Below are 22,496 nucleotides of genomic sequence, written 5' to 3'. Positions count from 1 at the left end.
TGGATGAAATAACCAGTTCCAATAACTTTTATGCACCATTATACAGACACCTGCATGGTGAATGACTATATTGACTTGGTCAATGTACTTCTGTAGACTGCTTTATGAAGAGCATTTATACAAGATAGAGCTGGGCTATACTGCAATCTTCAATCTTATGCTCTGAAAAACTAACCTAAAAAATAAATTGCCTAGAGATAGAGGACAAGCATTGTAATGCAGGTGTTCTTACTACTGCACGGTCCACGAGCAAGAGAAGGGAGACGAGTACAAGGAAGTGGAGTCAAGGCTGTCCAGTGATTCTCTCCTGGACATCTGTCCCCAAGCTAGATGTTACCGAGTAAGGGACAACGAACTGGCAGCTTGGAGAGGGGAGAGAGTTTCCTGTGACCTCTCCCTTTGGCCTGTACATGGACAACTCCATCACTTCCCCTCGCTGATACAAAGGTGTGGACACACGCGCAGCACTTTCTGTAACCTTAAGGGGTTTTTGAATAGAAATGTTTTACAATGGAAATGGCATATTGAAATGAAATCACCCTTTAAAAAATAATGTCTAAAGCCTAGCATCTTGGACTCAAAAGACTCAAATGATTATTTCCCCTAAAGAAGATAACTTGTGTACTTTTTACTGGCCTTTCATTTTTCTTATTAGCTGCTTAAAGACAGCTCCTGTTTTGTTCTTTTTTCATTGGTAGATAAAATCACTCACCTATCTATCATGGGAAGGCAGGAAAAGAGAAAGCTCAATTAGGCTTCTGGATTAAGTGACATTTATAATATAAAATAAAATATACCTTACTTAGCTCCTAATAGGCATTCAATAATGTTAATTCCTTCCCCTTCTCCTATTACGTCTTTCTGATAGAATCGGAAGGATTTTAGGCAGGATAAGCCTACGGCATTGAACAGGTTGTGCTAATCTCTCAAGGCAGCCTCTGGGGCGTTTTATTCACTCAACAAACACTTAGCATCTACCATTCCAAAGCACTGTGCTGGGAGCTGGAGATTCAGAGGTAAAAATGACCAAGGCCTTTCCTCACAGACCTGAAGATCTAAGAGGAGGAGAGACCAAGAGACTGAGCGTTACACTAAGATAGAATATTGCTTAGACCTGGGATACATGCCTCGGAACTCGGGGTCGCAGGTGACAGCAAACCCAAACCCATGAGGTTTAAGTTTGGCTCAAAATATTGAGGAGTCGAAGTGAGGGCTGATCGGGTACAGCATCACTAACGCTTCTCCACACAGTGTCACCAGGACAGCGTTTCTCTCTTTGCTCTGCTCTGCTTGCTTTTGTGTCAGCTCCACATTCAGAGAGGTTCCCACTGGTAATCTCCTGGCTGTAGCAGCAAAAAGCCTGGCACACATTATGTACAAACCTAGAGAAAAAAGAGAGTTTCTCTCTTTCAGAAAAGTAAAGGTTTTGTGGTGATTCTAATTGGCTTAAATTGGGTCATGTGTCCTCTCCTGAGCCAATCACACAATTTAGAGTAGGAGATTAGCTGATCACTTTTGCTAATCAGGAACCTACCTCCAGAGCAGAAGGCAGGCCCAATCTCAGCCAAACCAGATGAACTGAGTTAAAGAAGGGTGATTCCAATAAGAGAAACTATAGCCACAAACAGACAGAGCCCTTATCGCGTACCAGGCACTTCTAAACCACTGAGATATATTTATTCGCTTCCTCCAGTTAACAACCTTAGGGCGTAGATACTATTATTATCTTATTACTAGATGATGCGCTTGAAGCACTGGCTGCTTAATAACCTGGCTCCAGTCTGCACGCACGATGAACTGGTTTGTCAGGGAGAAGGAGAAGGCCCGTTGAGAGGCACAAACAAGAGGTGCCCAGCATAAGGGGAAGTGCAGGGCGCAGCAAAAACCAGAGTCTGAAGGGGAGGAACTGAAGCTGGAGCCTGGAAGAGGAGTGGGAGTCAGCCAGGCTATGGCGGCAGGACAACAGGGGTTGGAGGTAAAGGTGTTGACCAAACACGTGCTGGAGGGTAAGTGGAGCCAGCAAGTGAGGGGCCTTGCAATCCTTATAAGGAAGATAGAATGTTATCGTGGGGGCGATGGGCAGCCATGGAAGAGTTTATTCAAGACACTGACAGGGTGTAGATATCGAGTGTGGGAAGTGTGGGCACAGGGATGGACAAGACAATGCCAGGTAACAGGTTCCTGCATTAAAAGTTTACTTTGCCCCACTTTTAATTCCCAGTTTCCAGCAATCTCATGGACCTAAAAACTATAAGATGATAACCATTAGACATATTATAACTGAATAACTATTGACACATAAATGTGTTTATTATGTAACACTTTAGGGAACAATTGCATTTATCATATATATTTAAACTAAAATAAGTAGTGTACAAAATAATCGATATGGAATCATTACATTTTGTATTATAAATAATACATGTGTAGAAAAAGGTATGGAAGATTATGGTAATTGTATCTGGGTGGAAAGATCATAGGGTTCTTTTTCTTTCTTCGCTTAAAAATAAACATGTTACTTCTATAATAAGTTTAAAAGGCGATTTTTAAATTGTTGCATGGAAGTTCTAAAGGCATTGCTAATTGTAAACAATTCAAACAATACGCAAGTACATACAGTAAAGTGGGAACCAACTCTCTCATCCCTTAGAAAATTCTATTTCTTTTCCAAGAGGGAGAGTAGCCACTATTAACAACTATTAAGGATGTGTATCCTTCCAGATCTGGGTTCACATATAATATTATATATATATATATATATAATGTATCATATATATGATTTCATGTCATGTCACTGATATACCCGCTCTATTACTGCTGAACATTTCAGTTGTTTCTAAGTTTTTCTTATTGAAAACAGTACTGCAGTGAAATTCTCTGTGTGTGTGTGTGCATACATATATATATATATATATATATATATATATATATATATATATATATATATATATCTCCCCCCTTGTATATGTGCAAAGATGATTTAAAATTAATTTTGGAAGACCGTCTGGGCCCAGGGGCATGAGCAGTCGGTGTTCTGGCGGACACGGCCACAATGACTGCTGAGAGATGCCTCATGACATTCCCGGCGGCCGGCAGGTCATGACTGGCTCACCCCACTCTCACTGCACCTAGAGGTTATCATTGAATTTTGGTCAGTGGGCAAAACAAAGAGCATTTTATTCCACAGAACATACTTTGGAAAACATTGTTCAGTAATTATTCTTGGGATTTGCACATTAGCCAGTAAACTATTTTTATTTCAAAAGTTTTTAATGGTCTTTCCAAAATACTTATCACTGGAAACCTTTGTACAGAATATTAATTCACTTTTTTTACTTCAATGGACTATCATCTGAATTAATTTCTAGCTGATAAGTTATGGCTTTAAATCGACGGTCTCCTACAGGACTGCAGAAGTATGCAGGTAAAGCTGGGAGAACTGTAGGGCGACCCCAGAGGATGCCTGCAAGCTGGCGTTTGCAATGATCTGTGAAAGGGACAAGAACAGAAATACTCGTATACATTGCCACTTTGGAAATTTTCGAAGAATAGTTTTAAAAGCAGCCTGCTCGCTCACTGCATAATCACATGCACAGAGCTCCAGAGGAGCTGTTTCTTATTCAGAGCACAGGAGAGCTCACCAGGAAAGAGAAGAGATACATTAAAGAGATGTTTGGGAATTTACATGAAGAAAGAGAGGAAACCATAATGGAAATGCTGATAGAATCTTGGTGGTGAATATGAACAACTGAGGTTGGGGGGGTGGCCCAATTCCCAGAGGCGGTGCAATGAGAACACATGAGCTAAGCTTTGTCCAGAGCAGGCTGCTTCTGTAGAGGAAGCACTGCTTTGCATAAAGATTATACTATGAATATTTATGGACCATATTCTAGATCTCCACGGTTCTGCCTCTGCTTCTGTCCTCTTTCTGTTCCTGCTGTCAGGATCCAAAGATGTAACAGTTACTGAACCATCATGGAGAATCCAAGAAGCTATGCAGGAAGGCATAATCTGGAGTCCAAGGTGGTCGAACTTCATGGTTCAAGGTCATGCATTTAATCTCATGTTGATGAGTAGAAAGTTTGGTGGTATTCCCCTTGAATACGAGCAGAATTCTACTAGGTAGGTATTGAGCCCTGTCAACTGCCACAGGAAGAAGGTTGAAAATGGGTCCTCCCCAGCCAAGCCTCAAGATGAATGCAGCCTTGGAAGAGAACCTGAGCCAGCGGTACCCACTGAAGTCAGTCCGGCCCAGCTTGCTTAACCTCAGCAGCTCAGAGACAGTAACTGAAGCCATTAGATTTAGGATAATGTGCTGTGCAGCCATAGATAACTAACTGCTATTAACTGGAAAAGCTGGGATTTAGACCTGATTTTGCCTGTCCTCAGAGTCTGAGGTCATAATTTACTGGTTATTTATTCATTCACTCAGATGTGTATATGTGTCTATGTACCTGGTATGCACCGTGCTAGAGACAATATATGGAGTGGTGTACTAACAGTCTACTTTTTCCAAACAGGATCCATTCTACCTAATGGCTTCCTATCATGGGACTGATTTGCCATTTACACAGAAATGGACAATTGCAGCCATACGTGTTTTCATCTGCTACCTCTGTGAGCACATGACTGCTCTCCCCCTCCCCTCCTTCCGGGGTCTGCATCTTCAGTTCCTGTAGAGAAGTAGCTTTTCTAGGATGCAGCAAGGCTGGAGGCAGAGACACCACAGGGACACCTGTGCACTGGCCTTACTTCCTCTCCTGGAGGAGGAAGAGGCCTTGCTGAAGGTGTTTGGCTACAGAAACAGGAGAGTCCATTGCTTTAAAATGTTCTATGAAATGCAGGGCATAGACTGATTGTGTAAGTTCTTCCCAAAGTCTCTAAAGAGGGGTGTGTGTGTGGAATGGGTAAGAACTGAGCTTCTGGGAGCCAAAGACAGGCCTCTTGCAGGAAGGGGTCCATGCAGGCCGGCTGGAGAATCTGGAGGACAAGGGACACTTTCCTGAACAGACCACATGTGCTCTTACTCTCTGTGGACATCCCTCTTCCAGAGAAAGAAATTTTGTGGCTCAGCTAACTTATTTGGCCCTTCCTCTAGCAGTTCAGGGGGGTGATGATACCCGGTCTCTTTCCTTCTCACCTCCTCATCGGTGGTTTGGGTTTTATTCCTCTCCTGCTGGGGAAGACGACTGGCTTGACACAGGTATTGAGTAGTTCCCAATCTGTATAAATAGGCATGCATCCAAACACAACAGACCTGAGTGCTAAAGATTTCTCAGCAAGCTAACCATGTTAATATTTATCAGGGAAGAGGTGAATATTCTATTTTAATTTAAACCTGAATCTATCTAGATTTTAAACCAATGTTAAAATGTACCGATGTATACTAGTTCTTAAATCATCTGTCAGTCAGAGGTGCGCACTGTGACTGCCTTAGAGGGTGAAGGGTGAGCCATGCCAGCATGGCCAGGAATGGCCCAAGCTGGTAAGACGAACTCTAGTGGCCTTTTGGTGGCTCTCGACAGCAATTTCTTTTCTCTCTCTGTTTCTCTACCTTTCTTTCTTTTTCTCTCCTTCCTTCCTTCCTTCCTTCCTTCCTTCCTTCCTTCCTTCCTTCCTTCCTTCTCTCTCTTTCTCTTTCCTCCCTTCCTCTCTCCTTCCCTCCCTCCCTTCCACCTGCAAAGCACATTTGCCAGTAAATATATCCTTTTCGGAACTGTCCCTAAATCATACCATATCCCCCTCGTTCTTTGATGATTTCCCTAGGTATGTCTAAGTAGGAAGTCATCTCTAGTCAAGTGTCCCAAATAGCATCTGAGTCTTCTGATTTTTGTGTTAGTCTTAAATAAGCCAACCATATGGAGAGAATTTTTTTTAAATCTGATATCCCCTTAAAGATCCAGAGCTACTGAGGTGAGGGAGGCATGCGCACTGATCTTCACAGCAGCTTCAGGATCAGAGACCCTGAGCCATGCAGTCAGAGAGGGGCACTGGCACCATTTCCAGGGAAATCCTTGTCCCCAGCCCCTGTCTTTGCGCTTTCTCTGACCTCCAGATCCCCCTCAACACCTCTAAGTCTGTCAAATCTTTGAGGGAGGCCAAAGCTTTTCATTTTATGGCAGGGATAAAAAGCTTCAAGTGCAATTACTTTTGGAGGAAATAAGAAGTGAACATGCTACGCGAATTTAAATGGAGATAAAAGTGAGGTGTCAGAGTCTTTGTTGATGTGGCTGAGTCAAGAAAGAGTCAAGGATGGTGAGAGAAAGGCCTGGTGCAGGCAGAGACCCAGCAAGGCAGGCCGACAGATGAAAACCAGCACCTAATTCACAGCTCAGCCTCAGGCCGGCTCCACCAGGTATGTGTCGATGATTAAAGCAGCACTTCGCCAGCCTCCAACTTCCTAACTATTTTAAAAAAGCAGCAATCGATGTTGAGAATCAGCTAGATTCTCTCACTAGAGAAATCAAAGAATCTTACACAAGGCAACAGCCATTTAGAATTTCCTAATTGTAAAAACAGGACAGATGAATTCAATCACTTTGGAGAATCAGATAACTGAAATGGGCATAAGCTGAAAACACAGTGCAGAAATTATTGTATTTAGAATGCAGATCCCAGGAGCCTGCCAGATAGTAAAGACTTCAGGCTTTGTGGGTCATTGTGTCTCCATCACCGCCACAAGCAATATGTAAACAATCAGGTGTAGCTATGTTTCCGGACAACTTTATTGACAGAAACAGCCTGCAGGCCAAGAGGTATGTGATTTGCTGACCTCTAGCTTATATCATGTTAAATGGAGATACACCTTTTTGCCACTCAGACCTTGTACATCATAACATCTTATAAAGAATCAGATTCTAAATGTAGCAAAACAATAGTAAGACTTGCCTCTTCAACAAAATCCAAAATAATAATTCTAAAGGACGTATGCATCCCTATGTTCAGTGCAGAACTATTTATAATAGCTAAGATATGCAACCAACCTGTGTCCACCAACAGACAGGTGGATAAAGAAGATGTGCTACATGTGTACGATGGGGTTGCCTGTACGAAGAAGAATGAAATCTCACCGTTTGTGGCACCGTGAGTGGACCTACAGGATACTATGCTAAGTGAAATAAGTCACACAAATACCATATGATTTCACTTATATGTGGGAATCTAAAAAGCAAAATAAATAAGCCAAACATAACAGAAACAAACTCATAGATGCAGAGAACAAACTGATGGTTGCCGGCTGGGAGGAGGTTAGGGGGCTGCGTGAAAAAGGCGAAGGGACTAAGAAGTGCAAATTGGCCGTTACAGAGTGGTCACAGATCTGTATTATTGGAAGGACTAAGTATGGTGCCAGGTGGGTACTCGACTTATTGGGAAATCACTGCATAAGTTACATAAATGTCTAATCACTGTGCTGTACGCCTGAAACTAATATAACACTGAATGTCAGTTATAACTGAAGAATAAAAAAAGGAAATGAAGAAACTGTCTCAAGGGACGGAGTGATCAACTACATGAAATGAAGTTGGAAAAAAAACAAAAACAAATTGCTTCTTAGATTCTAGAATTGCCTGCGGGAATAGCCCCCTGCTGAAGGAAGAGCACAGTCACTCATACAAAGTTCCTTCTAAGAAATTCACTCTGACAACAGCAGGGCTCATGCTCCTGGAATTATCTCTCTTGCCAATAGTTTCTCATTACTTCAATGAAAATGTGAAAGGCAGTCAGTGTATACAACAACCTTGAATAATGCATAGGCTCCTTTCAAAAAAGAAAATCTGGACCTTCAGCACTGTTTTAGATTACTTTTACTGCATTGTTGCTTAAATAAATATATTTATAAAACTAACACAAGTCCATGCAAAGTGCTCTTGCTCATAGCTCCCGTATAACTCAGAAACCAAAATAAATATACAAAGTAAATACAACAACGCTAGGAGCAGTCAACTGCACTAACGTCAGGCCATGGATGGCGGTGCTCTGCTGTCGCTAAGTCTGTTTGCAATGTGATCATGTCCCTGCCACAGCCCTGAACTGTGGCAGACATCCTCAGGCCACCATGGGGCCTTATCAGTGCATACACTTGGTTTGCAAGTCAACTAACTCCCCTCTGCCTCCCCTTCATTGACGAGGACAGTGTCATGGCACTCAGACCAACAAACAAAATCCCCGCAGCTCAGCAGCAGGCGATCAGAACAGATGCATGTTCACAGTTTTTGACGGGAACCCAAAGTCCCCTGAGAGTGCGCCTGGGCACTGGAGGTCGAGAATGACTGTGGTGGGCCCTGGATTATGGAAGCATAGTTCTGCAGTGATTTCTGCCCTCCCTGAAAGCCTCCCTGGAATTTCTCATTGTCACCATCCAGGCGACACTGGCATCTACTTTGTTCTTTCCTCTGCCTTGATCACTGGCTCCTTCGGACCTGGAAGTGATCTGGAAGCCCAGGTTCTAACCTGAGTTACGGCGGTACGACCAGAAGTCACTTTTCTTCTCTTAGCCTCAGCTTCCACATCCGCAGATTAGGGGGTTGAATTCCTTACCCACGTTTCTACTGGGTCTTCTCACATTTGCAAAGTGTTCTGCTGCTGCGTCTGTCGAAGGATGGGGAACATTGTAGATGCAGGATTCCTGCCTGAGACAGATCTGTTTAATGAAGTCTCAGCCAGACGTGCTGACACAGGTATTTGAGTAAAATGTCGGAGAATGCTCTGCACGTAGGGGGAGAGAAAGGGGGATTCTAAACATTTCTTCCAGTTCAACAACCTTTTCTTGAGTACTCGCATGGCTGCAATAGGAGGTCAGAATGTACTTCATGAATTAAAGGGACCTAGGTGTCTGGGGAATTTAGATCTCAAAAGCATTCGCCAAATTCCACTTCAGAGTTTCTCTCCAACACTTAGTGTTAAGCTACTACTTCAGCCTGGGGAAACTTTCATTTCCTATTAGAACAAGCACATTTCAGGAGGACAAAAGCCCAAGATGGGAGAAGCAGAACCCAGGTCTTGTTCCAAAGTGTGGAAAATTAAACTTGGATGTGCACTTGACCGACGAATGAAAATCAAATTCAAAGTATTTGAAGAGGAAAGTTGCCATGGCATTTTTGCAAAACAGTACTACTGAGAATGGTAGTTCCTTAGGACACATTTTTCCCTTTTCTGCTTTTTCCCCATTTGGCAAAGATCATCTGAACAGTTCTGAGAAGAGAAAACTTGATGTCCAGGATACCCCTTCAGGGTTTCTGGGAGGAGCAGAGAGGACCTCACACAACGGCAGAGGCTCCTAGTCCCCTCCCTTGACGCACCACCCTGGCAACTCCAGGGGTGGCTCAGCTCCTCTCCTCCCACACCGCAGGGGGCAGGCAATAGTGTTAATCAGCCACCGCCTAATTACCAGCTAACTAATCAGGGCGGAGGGGAGCTCCCGGGTCCCTGCTGTGTCTTAATAATTAATCCATAAACTGGTTGATCTGTCAGCCCCTTCCTTGATCTCTCAGCAAACTCCGCAGTGGGCTCTGTTCCCCCAGTTACACAAGGGTAAACCCAAGAGTTGTCTTCAGTATTTCCTCTCAATAACTTCCCAGCCCCCATCACTTTATCAAAGGCTGTCAGATCTACCTTCTTACTTACGGGTCGCTCCTATCTGCCCTCCCCTTTGTATTCTCACTGTTTCTCCCCTAGTTCAAGCCTCCCCAGCTCATGCCTCAACTACCAACACACTCTTCCTACTAGGTCACCCAGCCTATTGCTGCTTACCCCCCACCCCAACCCCATCCTCCCTTTTGCTCCCCAAAATAGCTATGTGAAACAGCTGCATACTATGAGAGTATGACACTCTCCTGCTTAAATATCTTACCTAAATCCTCACTGCCTGTGAAATAAAGGATGCAGCCTTCCGAGTGGCATTCAGTCCCCCAGGATCTGGACCTGCAGCACTGCTTTGGGGAATAAGTATTTGCTAAGTTAACCACATCAAGTGAATGCACGCAAAGGGCTCAGCCCTGGGGTTTCTTTCACTGGGCACACGGTGAGAACACACCTTTCTGTGACACCACGCACCACAGTTAGATGGTGGCGACAGGCTTACTCGATTACGTGCTGCCCAAGAACTAGCCTGTACAAAAGCTCTTGTTCATGTTCCCGACTCATTCACCATCTTACCTGATGCTTTGGACGTGGTTGATTTCTCTCCCTTGTTCAGCTCTCCTGTCACTATCTTGCAACTCCTTATTTCCCCCCCTGCCTTCCCAATTGCCCTTCTGAGTCTCCTTTGCTAATTCCTCATTTCTTTCCTCCCCTTAGGGAACCCATTAGCCCTTGGCACTCTTTTCTATCTCTACGCTCATGTCCTTGGAGATCTCCTTTGGTCTCAAGGTTTTAAAGACCTTCTGGGCTCTGATGATTCCGGAATTTATATTTGCAGCTCTGACCTCTCTCTAAGGCCCAGATTTGAATATCTAAATTACCTACTCGATGTCTTCATTAACAGGCAGCTCAGGCTCCATACTTAAAACACAGCAACAACTTATTTACACCACCCGAAATCTCCAGCCTGCCCCTTCCTCCAGTTTTATTTATTTATTCCTTCAGACAACTCATTAATTAGCATAATCGTCTATCTAACCACTCAGGCCAAAAACTCAGTGACTTCTTAAGCAGATCTGCTCTGACCTGAGTTAAAATTGCAACTGCTCCCCTCTCTGGGCTCCTCCTTTGCTCTACTTTTTTTTTTTCTTTTTTACCATAATATACACCATTTTCTGAATATGCCATTATAATTTATTATATTTTACATTTTTTTTCTATTTCTATCTTTTCCCTGTAAAAATGCAAGCTTTTCAGGGGCAGGGATCTTTGACTCTTTTGTTCACTGGGATATATTCCAGCACACGGAACAAAGGCTGGTCCATGATATGTGTTCAGTAGACACAGGGTCAGGCAGAAGTAAGGCCTGCTTGAGTGTGGTTGGTAGGGTAAGGATATGGGTGTAATAATTTATAGTTTTAATGTGAACATTTTGCCTAAAATATCATATGGTGTGCTTGTGTGTGATATTGTTATGTTACAGAAGGACATGCTTGTGGTTTTGTAATAAAAGAGTTTATAATGAAAAAGGGGTGTTACTTGTGTCGGACCCTGTACATTCATAAAGGAACTAATAAGTGGTGCCCGACTCATCCCTCCCCTTCGCAGCTCACATCTGGCCCAGCAACAGTTGTGAATGGGCTCCACCTTTGCAGTGCACAAGGATCTGACCCCTTCTCTTCAACTCCATTGCCAACATGTATCCCCAATCACCATTATCTTCTACTTGGATTAACCCAGTAGCCTCTCCCCAGATCTCCCTGCCCCACTCCCATCTTGCTCTACTAGAAGCCATGCTTGATGGCTCACATGAGTCAGAATGGTCTTTTAAAGCATAAAGCAGATCATGTCCCTCCCCTGCTCATATGTCTCCAATGCCTTTCCATAGCAGATCATGGTCTGCATGATATCCACCTGCTTTGGCTCCGGCCCACACCTCTGGTCTCACTTGCTGCCACCCCTCCCCTCATTCATGCCTTCTAGCCACAGTAGCCCCATGTCGATTGTTGAACATTCAGCCTTACTGTGGACTCAGCGCTCTACACGTGCTCCACACCTTGTCTGGTCACGTGGCTCTCTTTTCCTGTCACTCGGGCCTCTGTTCAAATGTCACCTCTTCGGGAGGCTTTTCTTGACCATCCCGTCTGCTACCTTCCACCCTAATCAAATACAATCCCTGATCTCTCTTAATTAATTTTTATCCATAGCACTTATATTGGAAATAAAACTTATTTGATTATTTGTCCATCGAGCGTTTCCCTCTTGAGAATGTAAATGCCAAGAGGACAGAAATCTTTGAGCTATTCACTGTGCATCCACAGAGTCTAAAAATGCCAAGCACACAGTGGATGCTCAGTAAATGTTTGTTGAATGAATGAATGGAAACCGAGTGAGGTAGCACCCATTTCTGTCTGGGGCACGCCCTGTCTATGTGGGAAATAATGTGGCCTTGAATTAGAGGGATCACCACCAACAGAATATTTCCAAGGCCTGACCTTTTACCACAGCAGGATTCAGGCAGAAGTGCAAAGAGCAGAAAAGGACTTCTACTGTGGCCACATGGAGTAATTCAGACCAACTGTTGGGTCCTTACACTAATGACTACTTCAGTCTGTGCTTAACTTCTGCAAAGGTCTATCAAGTGAAAAAGACTAATAGGAGAGACAGTGCCTCTGTGGATGCCAATTTAACTTGAAGAATAGTAAGAGAGCCAGTTCCAATTAAGTCCCTCATGGTTCAGAGGATAAAATAATCCTGAGAGAATGAATAAAAGAAAGAAAATTATATTCTAGCAGGAGATGCCTGTTATTGCCATGTATTTATTTATTTTATAGCCTTTTATTCACTGTGAGCTTACACCAAAACCTCAACCCCTAAGAGCAAAGACAGGCAAATTGTATGTTTTAAGGGATTAACAGGAAAAGGAGGTCTAGAAGTTGGCAAGGTATTAATGCTAAGAAAAGGTTCCTAATCTCCTTTGTCTTTTTGCTGGAAGCTGAAAGGGGAGTCTCCTGAAAGAGCGAGCTTAGTGGGGGGAGAACGACGACAAAGCTCCGAGTCACGAAACCCAGGATGAGTTCTCGCTGTGCTACAGGCTGCTGGTCACTCAGTTCAGTGGAACTCTCTGAGATCCGTTTTCCCCGTCTGCAGGGTGATGGCCTCATTTTTCTTCTTACCATCATGTGAAAATAAACATATTGTTAGTGAGGAGACAGAAATCTGTTATTACCTGATGCCTAGTAGTGATTTGACAAGTTCACTATATGGTACAACCTACATTTCTAATCTCAAGGGTTTACGGAAATTTCAAAGGGACTAACATAAGGATTGAACAGCTGGAAGAGAGGAGCAGTCAGGCATTTTTGCATGTTAACAGTGTAATCCACACTTTGATGGGCCCACAGCCTGTTGGAGAGCTGGGATCACACCAACAGGAATAAACTATGTATCTCATACTCTCAGACCCCATGGTGCACCCTCCTAGTTCTCCTCCATGCAATTCTATAACCGTATGGGCTTTTCCCACATACGTGCACAACACATCTCATCCAGGAAGCCCCATACAGGTGCCCAGGCCCCGGCCCAGTGCAGTCTGTGAAGAATTGGGGTCTGAGACATGCCTGGTGACTCTCCACTGCCTCTGAAGTATCAGAAGGACTAGCCATCTGCTGTTGGGCAGTTGCTCAGGAGACCTCTTCTTCTGCCACAGCCACCTCAGGTCGTCCTGTGAGTGGCCGTGATGCCAGGAGCAGAGCCATCTCCCACAATCTACCACGCACACAAATGCTGAGATGTTGTCTCTCTCTTTCCCCACTCAATTCACAGAACCAAACCATGCTTGAGGGCTCATTTGAACAGTGAAATCACCAACAGAAAGTATAGAAATGTGAAAAATGTGGCACCAAATAGAGAAAAGGACACTTATGTGTTCAGCATGGAGCTGAGATGAGCAGGGAGAGGGTCTTGTCCAATGTCACCAGGAACATGTGCACCGAGCGGCTCAAATTCTCCACCACTCGGTGCTGTCTGCAGAAGGGCGAGAATGTAGCGTGAGCAGGGATTTAGGGGCTACATATACATGTTAGTGAGCGGCAAACTTACAAATGTGAAATCTGTGAATAACAAGGATTGAATGTACAGGGTGGGGCAAAAGTAGGTTTGCAGTTGTTCATATGGAAAATAATACAATAATTAATGAATAAGAGCACAAGAATAAATTCTGCGTTTTGCACACTCACAACTGTAAACCAGTGTTGCCCCACCCCGTGTTATTATTTTCTCCATTTCACGGATGGGGACACTCTGATGAGAGGGAAAGAGAAAGGTGACAGGCGGGAAGAGGGAAGAAGGGCGGGGAAGGGAAGAGAGGTCAGAAGGTGTGTAAGGCCTTTTTTTAGGGAACATTAATGAGTGTTTAAAATCAGGAAGTCCTTCCTAATGTTGAACTTACCTTTGACGGAAATTTTAAGCCTGTTCTTTGCCTCTCTGCCCACTGCAGCCCAGGAAAAAGCTGCTAATCTGTGTGTACATGTAGGCACTCAAGTCCACTGCCAACTTTGAAGAAATCTAATCTAAGGAGCCAAATCCCATTTTTATGGCAGAACTAATAACCACGAGTACTAATAGACCAGCCACGTGTCCTGGCTTTATAGAGTGACAGGGTCAGCACAACGCGCTTGTAGTCGCAAGACGGAGACATCTTCGGAAAGTGTGGTCTTTGGATCAGGCATGCTTTGCACTTGTAACTGTGCACGGCACAGCGTGGCTTCCCAACGCGCTCAGGGCAGGTTCGGCAGCGTTCTGTCAGGCAGTGCTCATTTATTTAGGATCCAGTTCCTTAATGTCAGCTGCATATTTAAAAAAATCAATACATATATTCGAATAAGCTAGGACATTTACTTAGGCAAATAAAAACCCTAAACCAGTAACAATGGCTTTACATTTTATTTTTCAAACTCTTTAGAGCTTCTGAGGGCTTTCCTGTTCCCTCTCTCTTGTTTGAGGCCTTTGTTGTGGTTACAAAGCAGAAAGTCCAAGTAGCCCTGTTTTGGGACATTTTCCCTGCAGGGCAAAACTGACCCTTCCCCCGGCCATGTGTGCTCTGAGTCTGAGCACAGTGCTCTCAAGAGCGTGCGTGAAAGGGGCTCTGCTGCCCCAGAGACAGGCATCATTTCCAGGCATGTGTGCAGTTCAGACCCCACAGCTGCTTCCACTGCCTCGCTGAGGCTGGGACACGTGTGTTCAGCATCTTATTTAAATAGCACTGGCTGCCATAGTAGTTAGGCACTTGGACAAGTCCTCTGTTTTTATAAGAAAATAGGAAAACAATGTGGATGAAACATTCAAACAGTTGGCACTGAGGCCTGTCAGTGGTCATTCTGCTCGGCAAGCAGAACAGAGGGTCAGAGTCTGGTCAGACGGTCTCCAGTAAAAGACGTCAGTCATCTGGAATGTTCCTGTTATCCCAGACAGAAATAGGCCCCCTCAGCACACTCTGAGTTGGCCAATTAGAGTCAAGTCCTTGTGAAGTAAGAAATAAAAGGAGTTGATATGGAGCAGAAGACCTCTCTGGTCCCCAAGGAGGTAGACCCAAATTCCTGGAGAAGATTAACACATCAAAGCCACTTGCACAAATCCACCTCCTTCCACCAAGGACAACGCGCAGGCTCACGGTTAGGGTGGTGACGTACTGTGCAGCTATTATGCAAACTCCGGCTGTATTTCATCTGCACGAACGCCCGGCCAAGTACACTCAGAAAGAACACAGGGCAGGAGGGCAGACAGATTTTGTCTACACTGAGAAGGATTCTTGGTCTCCGTCTGGTTCAGCGGGAGAGGAATGGGGTCAGGTGGTGGGTGCTCTGACCTGCGAAAGAGCAAGGGCACCAGCCGACATCTCTAGTCCAGGCTTCAGAGCTGAGAGCACTGGATTCAAATCACTGACACCCTCACCAGCTGCCAAAGGGCCAATCCCCTATGAGGGCCAACCCCCTCTCAGAAACCCATGTGTCCCATGTATATAAACGAGATCATAACTATTCTCAGAAGGATCGAGGATCCATGCCACGATGTTTGGAAAGTGGTCGATATCTCAGAAAATTGTGTACAAATACTAATTTTTAAATTTATAATTACTGAAATTTCTTTCATGTGGAACATGTATGTCAACTTCACAATCCAGTCCAAATAATGCATGCCATAGAGTATTAAACACACCCTATTCTTCATTTGCAATTGCCATTTGTGGAATTAAATATTGATGCTGATTGCAAAACATGTGTTTTTGAGATGTCCTGGATATAATCATTAGTGTTACCAAGTTTTCTATCAGGACATTTTCATAGGATTAGACCTGTCACAAAATGAAGCATGTGATTAACAGAAACACTCAGAAATATACATATAAATATATTTAAGAGAATTTTACACTTGTGCAAACAATGCTTTGTGCCAGTGGAGGGAAGTATGTATCTTTCTGTACTTAGGCAAATAATAAATTTTGCCTAATAACAGAAATGCAAATGTGACGTTTTTGCATCTACTCCATACGAGACCCAAGGTGAACTACATAAAGGCATATATACCTAAGTCGTCTTGCCTATTGTTTCAGACACAGCATTTCAGGGTCTGGGAGATCTGTGAGAGGCACAGAAACAGTCACAGTTTACTTGCAACTATTACATAACGAGTGTACTATGTATTCAGGGGAAAGTACATATGAATCATACACTCAGTAACTAGCAACAATTATATCATTTTATGATTTCCCTTAAGTGTGAATGTGTGTGTGTGTGTGTGTGTGTGTGTGTGTAGGTAGGTAGGTAAAATACTTCTTTTGTATGAATAGGTAATCACTAAATGCCAGTACTTTTATCAGTTTATTAAATATCTTAAAGAAGGTATTTGTAAGCCTCACAGACTCGCTTTGTGAATTGTGTGCTTCGTTTATTCAATACGTATTTGTGGAGGGCACCGTGGACAAGAAAAGAGATGGAGGCGGTCCCCTTCCTGCCCGTAAGAGGCTTCATGGACGAGGAGCAACATCTGATCGGGACCATACAGAATGTGTGAGATGGAGCTGCAGAGAGACATGTACAGGGAAGAGAAATTTGCTTTTGTTTAGAAAACTCCTTTCCAAAGCAAACCTTTGACTCTACTGTTTTAGAATCTACAGAAGGTACATGCTGGCAGGAAACACTGTAAACGTGTATAAACAATCCCATAAATGACTAGGTTTTTGCATAACGATCACCTAGAACATGTACCCAGAGCTGACCCAGCACAAACAAGTGTATCTCCCAAGATGCAGACTTTCATCCCCAGTGCCCACCACGGTGGCGCCCAAGGTGCATGCGGTCCCACAGAGGTGGCTCCGATTCATACACGGGGAGAAAATTCCTCACATCAAATTTCAGATGTGAGCACACTGGGGTTTTTTTTTTTTAGGTTTTATAAGATTTTAATGGAGCTGAAAAGTTTCTACCAACTAGCGACATCACAGCTGTCACACTGTCAGAGTGCACTACGTGAACCACACATTTTGGCGATGCTCAAGGAAACAAATCCGCGCTGCCAGTCGCGCACGAACACAGCATGCACGCTTACCTGCTGTACCTGGTGCCTGATAATGGTGATAATGGCTGGGTTACCGGTTTATGCACTTACTCTACTGTATTTTTATTGTTATTTTAAGTGAAAATTTTCTACTTATAAAAACCGTTTTCTGTAAAACAGTATGCCATGTCACACTGGTGAATACCCACTTAGGTTTGTGAGTAATGCTAGTCTAACCCTACTTTTAAGACTTGGCGTTTTAAAACATTTAAATTTATTTTTTATTGTATTTTTGATATTTCTTTTCTTCTTTTCTTTTAAACTTCCCTGCAGTTTCTTTCTTCACTTGCTGCAGGACCCCTCCATGCTCCAGGTTTAGTGTATCATTTTATGTCCTTTAAACTATACCGTGCCCCGCCCTCATCTCACTGTAAACTGATGTACCGTTTAGGTACCAACTCAGAACTGGGTGTTCTGCCTTGAGGTTAAAGGCTCACAATTGTTCTTAGTGAATGAATGATATAAAGCCACTGAGAACCAGACAGATATAAAAATGTACCTGCAATGATGCCTATATTACTATGAGTATTTATAGACCCACAATACAAGGAACAGGCCAGACCCAGGGTCCATTAATTGTGCACATTATACAAGTGGCTGCACCGGGCCTTGGCCCTACATGCAGGAGAGATGTACGTGGTGAATGTCAACGACAGAAGGGAGCTTTGCAGAGACAGAGGCAATTCAGCTACACTGAGCATTACAAAGCAATTACCTAAGCCGGCTTTCTTTGTCCCTGCAGAAATGGAAAACCGCCACTGAATACTTTATATCTTGCAGTGCTTAGCTTGTCCTCATTTTAGGGTGATATAAAGTAAGCTACCCTATCAGATGAAACAGAGGAGAATTTTTGAACCTGTAATTAAGAGTGTCTCTAAGGCCAGGGAGAATGGATTTCCAAAATCACAGCCACAAAAGCATTTACCTTGGACCTGGGTGGTCTCCATCAAATATTACGGTGAATGTACCGTAATAAAAATGTGGTTGAAGAAAGTACTAGCTTAAGGTGGTCCATGGAAAGTGGCCTGAGACTACATTTTTCTTTCTTTTACTCACATATGACCTGAACAAGAGATAGCATGAAAACAACAACAACAACAACCATCAATGGCAACAACACTAGAAGATTTATTAAAGTGCTTCAAAATGCACCGTGTAACACTCTACTAACTCTTACTCATTCTAACCTTCACCAAAAACAGTCACTGGCAGATTTCCCCAGGACGGGTGTTCCCTCTTAGACACCAGAAAATTGCTGCTGACCTTCCATACCATGTCTGTGTGCATCCTTGATTTATTCCTCACTTCTTTGAAAACATCATCCATATTTTAATTTGCTCTCACCTGGACCAAATGTCTATTCAGCTTTCGATGTGGATGGATGCCCCTGTCAAGAGTTTCCCAGGATACCCCACTCACCATCTCTCCCTCAGTGAATTAAAAAGCACAGTAGGGCTGGACTGCACCCCAGCCCCAACCTAGTATTTTAAATTGTGTGCGTTTTTACTTTAATAGAAAAATAAGCTGTACATGTTCTGAAGAAAAAAAATTTAGACAGAAACTCAAAGCTGACGTCATTAGGACACAACAATTTTCATTTGGAATTGTTGGGAAAAGTCAAACTCAACCTAATTGCAAAACAAGGAGCAGAAAGCAACCCATCTCAGTAATTTTCCTTCGTTTTTTTTTTGTGGTGAAATGGTCACTTAGCTTAATCTGTGGGTGTATAAACATGTATTACTGACAATCACTATATTTGTATAATACAGACAAATTGTTGGCAACTCAAATTGATGGTAATGTGAGCTACTCTTCCATCCTGTGTTAGGCACATGGAGGGCACTCCAAGGTCGGTTCAAGAATAAAGAACCTCGTATTGTTAGTAGAATTATCAAAGAAAGAGCTTGCTTGTTTTCGAGATTAGTGAGAACCTAATGGCTTTACCATAACATCAAGGTATCGTCAAGACAATGCTCCTCTTCCCAATCTGGGGAAGAGGTCTTCACTCCACATGGTGCAGGCCAGGGTACAGACTGTTGTGCTGAAGGAATCAGTTTAGCCCTGCTCAGCCCCGTGCTGTGGCAGACCGAGGTTCCCCAAACCCGACACCTGGAGGCTCCAGTCCCAGCAGTGTCAATTCAGCTTTTTATTCTTCAAAGGCAGACACAGGTAAGTAATAAGCAATTTGCTCTCTTGCAGAGTAGTGAATGATGGCGAAAATAAATGTCCTGTCGGCACCTTATGGTCAGGAGGGCTCGGCTCTGAACAGTGTCTGCACAGCAATTACGAGCGTCTAGATCAAAACCTCAGGTAACAGAGCCTTACTTGGCTCAGCGGCATAATAACCACCCTGCAAAGCAAGTTATTTCATCTGCTCCACACCTAGTCATGAAGGTCAAGGATGGAAATAACCATTTCCTACAGTGAATTAGCCAGAAGACCCAACGGTGGCTTTCTAAGATGTGAGTTATTATTGAAGGGGGACAGATAAAACAGAGTGTTTTTAATTAAAGCAGCACTGTAGAGACACTAAAGGGATGCATTACAATGTCAAATTTCCATCCTCTGACCAGACTTTCCAAAATTAAGACATCTACCTGAATACAAATAACGGTGGAGAGTTATGAAATGGGAGGTTTCCTACACTCTGGCTGTTTTGGCTATTCAAAATACATAGAATACATTTTTAATTTTAAAAAAGATTTTATTTATTTATTTTTAGAGAGAGGGAAAGAGAGGGAGGAGAGGGAGAAAAACATCAATGTGTGGTTGCCTCTTGCACGCCCACTACTGGGGACCTGGCCCACAACCCAGGCATGTGCCCTGACTGGGCATCGAACCTGCGATCCTTTGGTTTACAGGCCAGCACTCAATCCACTGAGCCACACCAGCCAGGACAAATGTTCAGTTTTTTAAATTGATGATGAACCTAATTATGCCTCAGGAGACTAGATCTGGGGGCATTTCTGAGACAGAATCTCCCATGACTGCCAATTGAGTTTACAATGACCCGAGACACATGAGCACAGAAGCTGCTGTTGGGATTGAATGTGAAAGATGCTCAAGCGATGTTCGTGTAACTGAATAAAATGCATGCACTTGCTGAGGGGCTCACTCCAAACTTCAGAAAAGACAGATGGCGACAACTGTGAGCTTAGCCATTATGATACACAGCCTTTCTCACTTCTCTTTGTAAAAAGTCTGTCTCAGGTCATTATAAACTTGGTTGGTTATCAAATGAAAGTGGAGATGTAACGCATTGACGTGTTATCAGATCACGTCAGTTCTGGCAGTTTTAGTTGTCACATAAATAATGGGGAAGAAATAAACTTGGCTTATGATTCTCCCACCAATGAAAGCCCAAACTTCCTTCTTCACCTACCATTCATTTCTCATGTCTGATTCTGAGAATCCAAGTAACTACCAGGAGAAAAGACCTGGGGGAGAACCAACACAGACAGCACCTGACCTATCAGAACAAGCAAGTTTAAAGTCGTGTTCTTCTCACACTGATGCTGGCTTGGTATCAGCCCTCATTCAGCATTGGTTCGTAAGCTTTACTGTGCACTAGAATCATGTGGTGGGCCCATTGAAACACTGCTATTCTGCCCCACACAGCCCAATGTTTGATTCCTAGGTGATGGCCTCCTGCTGACTTAGGGAGCAAACTTCGAGACTCACTGTTACACTAGAGGATTCCATTCACAAATAACCTAAAAGTAGAGCCTCTTCCACTATGGTGTTAGCAGCACAGTGGGCAAGGGGAACAGCGAGGTGAGGTCATACAAAACTGGTGCTAGCCTGAGTCAGCACAAATATTTGGCTGAATACACCCTACTTCCTTTGTGACCAGTCATGTGCTCTAAACCAGGGGTGTCGAACTCTTTTTCCCTTGGGGCCACATCAGCCTCGAGGTTGCCTTCAAAGGACCGAATGTAACTTTAGGACGGTACACATGTAACTACTCCTTAACAGTTAGGTGAGAGCTTCGTGCTGCTGCTGCTTAGAAAGATTAGAAACAAGGTGCTGGGCCGGACAAAACAAGGTGGAGGGCCAGATTCAGCCCAGGGGCCTTGTGTTTGCCACCTGTGCTCTAAACATAGCAGGGGCTCAGAGACAGCTCGCCCTCCTTGTTTTTGTCATGGGGCTATGTTAATGCTCTTCACCACTGCTGCCACCGCCGCCACCGCCGCCGCCGCCACCGATGCCTGGTGGGAATATCTCCTAGTCCAACCAACACTAAACCCACCACGTGCCGGGCGCTATTGTGAACTGAGCAGTGCTTGCCAGTCCGGGGTGCCTGGGCAGAAATTGCTGAACATGAAATCTAGCCTGATAGCCCTTTTTAACCAAGTGAGCTACAGTTGAGGGGTCCCAGAAGGCCCACCACGCCTGGAGCCAGCACTCAGATGCAGCCTGAGCACACACAGGGTCCGGCACAAATAACACTCCCTCTTTTTTTACAAAAATTTTTATTACAAAAGCATAAGCATGTAGTTCTATAACATAACAATGTCACACTCAAGCCCACCATATGGCATTTTTGGGTGAAATGTTCAAATTAAAACTATAAACCATTACACCCATATTATGAACCCTACCGACCACAGTCAAGCAGGCCTTACTTCTGCCGAGCCCCGTGTTTCAGCCCCAGAAGAGGAGCAAAGGAGATGCACTTGCATAACAGATAACGGATCTTTGCTGGCAATCTTTGGAATAATCTGTTCCAGTGCTAGGGCTATTTGTCTTTGTTCATTTCTCAAAGCGGCCTCTTATTTTTGCATGAAACCGTTTTGGACCAAATATCTGCTTTATAATTTTCTAATTATTTTTATGACCAAGCTTGTCTTAGCTCTTACCAGATCAGAACAATGACCAGATGTGGAATATAAATGTTTAGAGATTAGATTTTCTGGTGTTATCAAACTTCCAGGAGAGACTTTCCCCAAGATCAGCTCATATCAAACACATCTGGATGCGTAACAGCACTGCCACAAGCTCGGGACTATCTTCTTCTAGAGGTGAAATGTTGAACTCTTTATAGGCATCACAAAGACCTTTCCCCTTTGAAAACTTCGTGGTATTACCTGTGATGTTCACTGTCAAGGTCCTGTCTTGTTGCATATGCCTGCCATTTAGGTAACTTGTTACCTGGTGGCAGCCATACACAAGCATCTCTCAGGCTTGAGTGGGGCTCTTCGCAAAACTCCTTTCAGCTTTCTCTTTATTCCGACCGAAGGGTTTGTATATAGTGATACTAGACATCAGGCTAGGAGCCACGAATAGAAAGATGGACTGATACG

The 22,496-nt window shown here is 43.7% G+C and overlaps 1 protein-coding gene and 1 pseudogene across 6 annotated transcripts in view; one reads left to right on the top strand and one right to left on the bottom strand.

The window, feature by feature from the left end:
• Positions 1-22,496, bottom strand: part of RGS6 (regulator of G protein signaling 6) — a 470,324-nt gene that overhangs the window by 237,072 nt on the left and 210,756 nt on the right. The gene's annotated exons all lie outside the window — the stretch shown is intronic.
• The window catches only part of LOC123808372, a 33,437-nt pseudogene continuing 32,283 nt past the window's right edge, over positions 21,343-22,496 (top strand).

The sequence above is a fragment of the Phyllostomus hastatus genome, unplaced genomic scaffold (genome assembly GCF_019186645.2).
Source record: "Phyllostomus hastatus isolate PE091 unplaced genomic scaffold, TTU_PhHast_1.1 phas_scaffold_501, whole genome shotgun sequence".
In the NCBI taxonomy this organism is placed as follows: Eukaryota; Metazoa; Chordata; class Mammalia; order Chiroptera; family Phyllostomidae; genus Phyllostomus; species Phyllostomus hastatus.
This window is presented reverse-complemented; position numbering and strand designations above follow the sequence as displayed.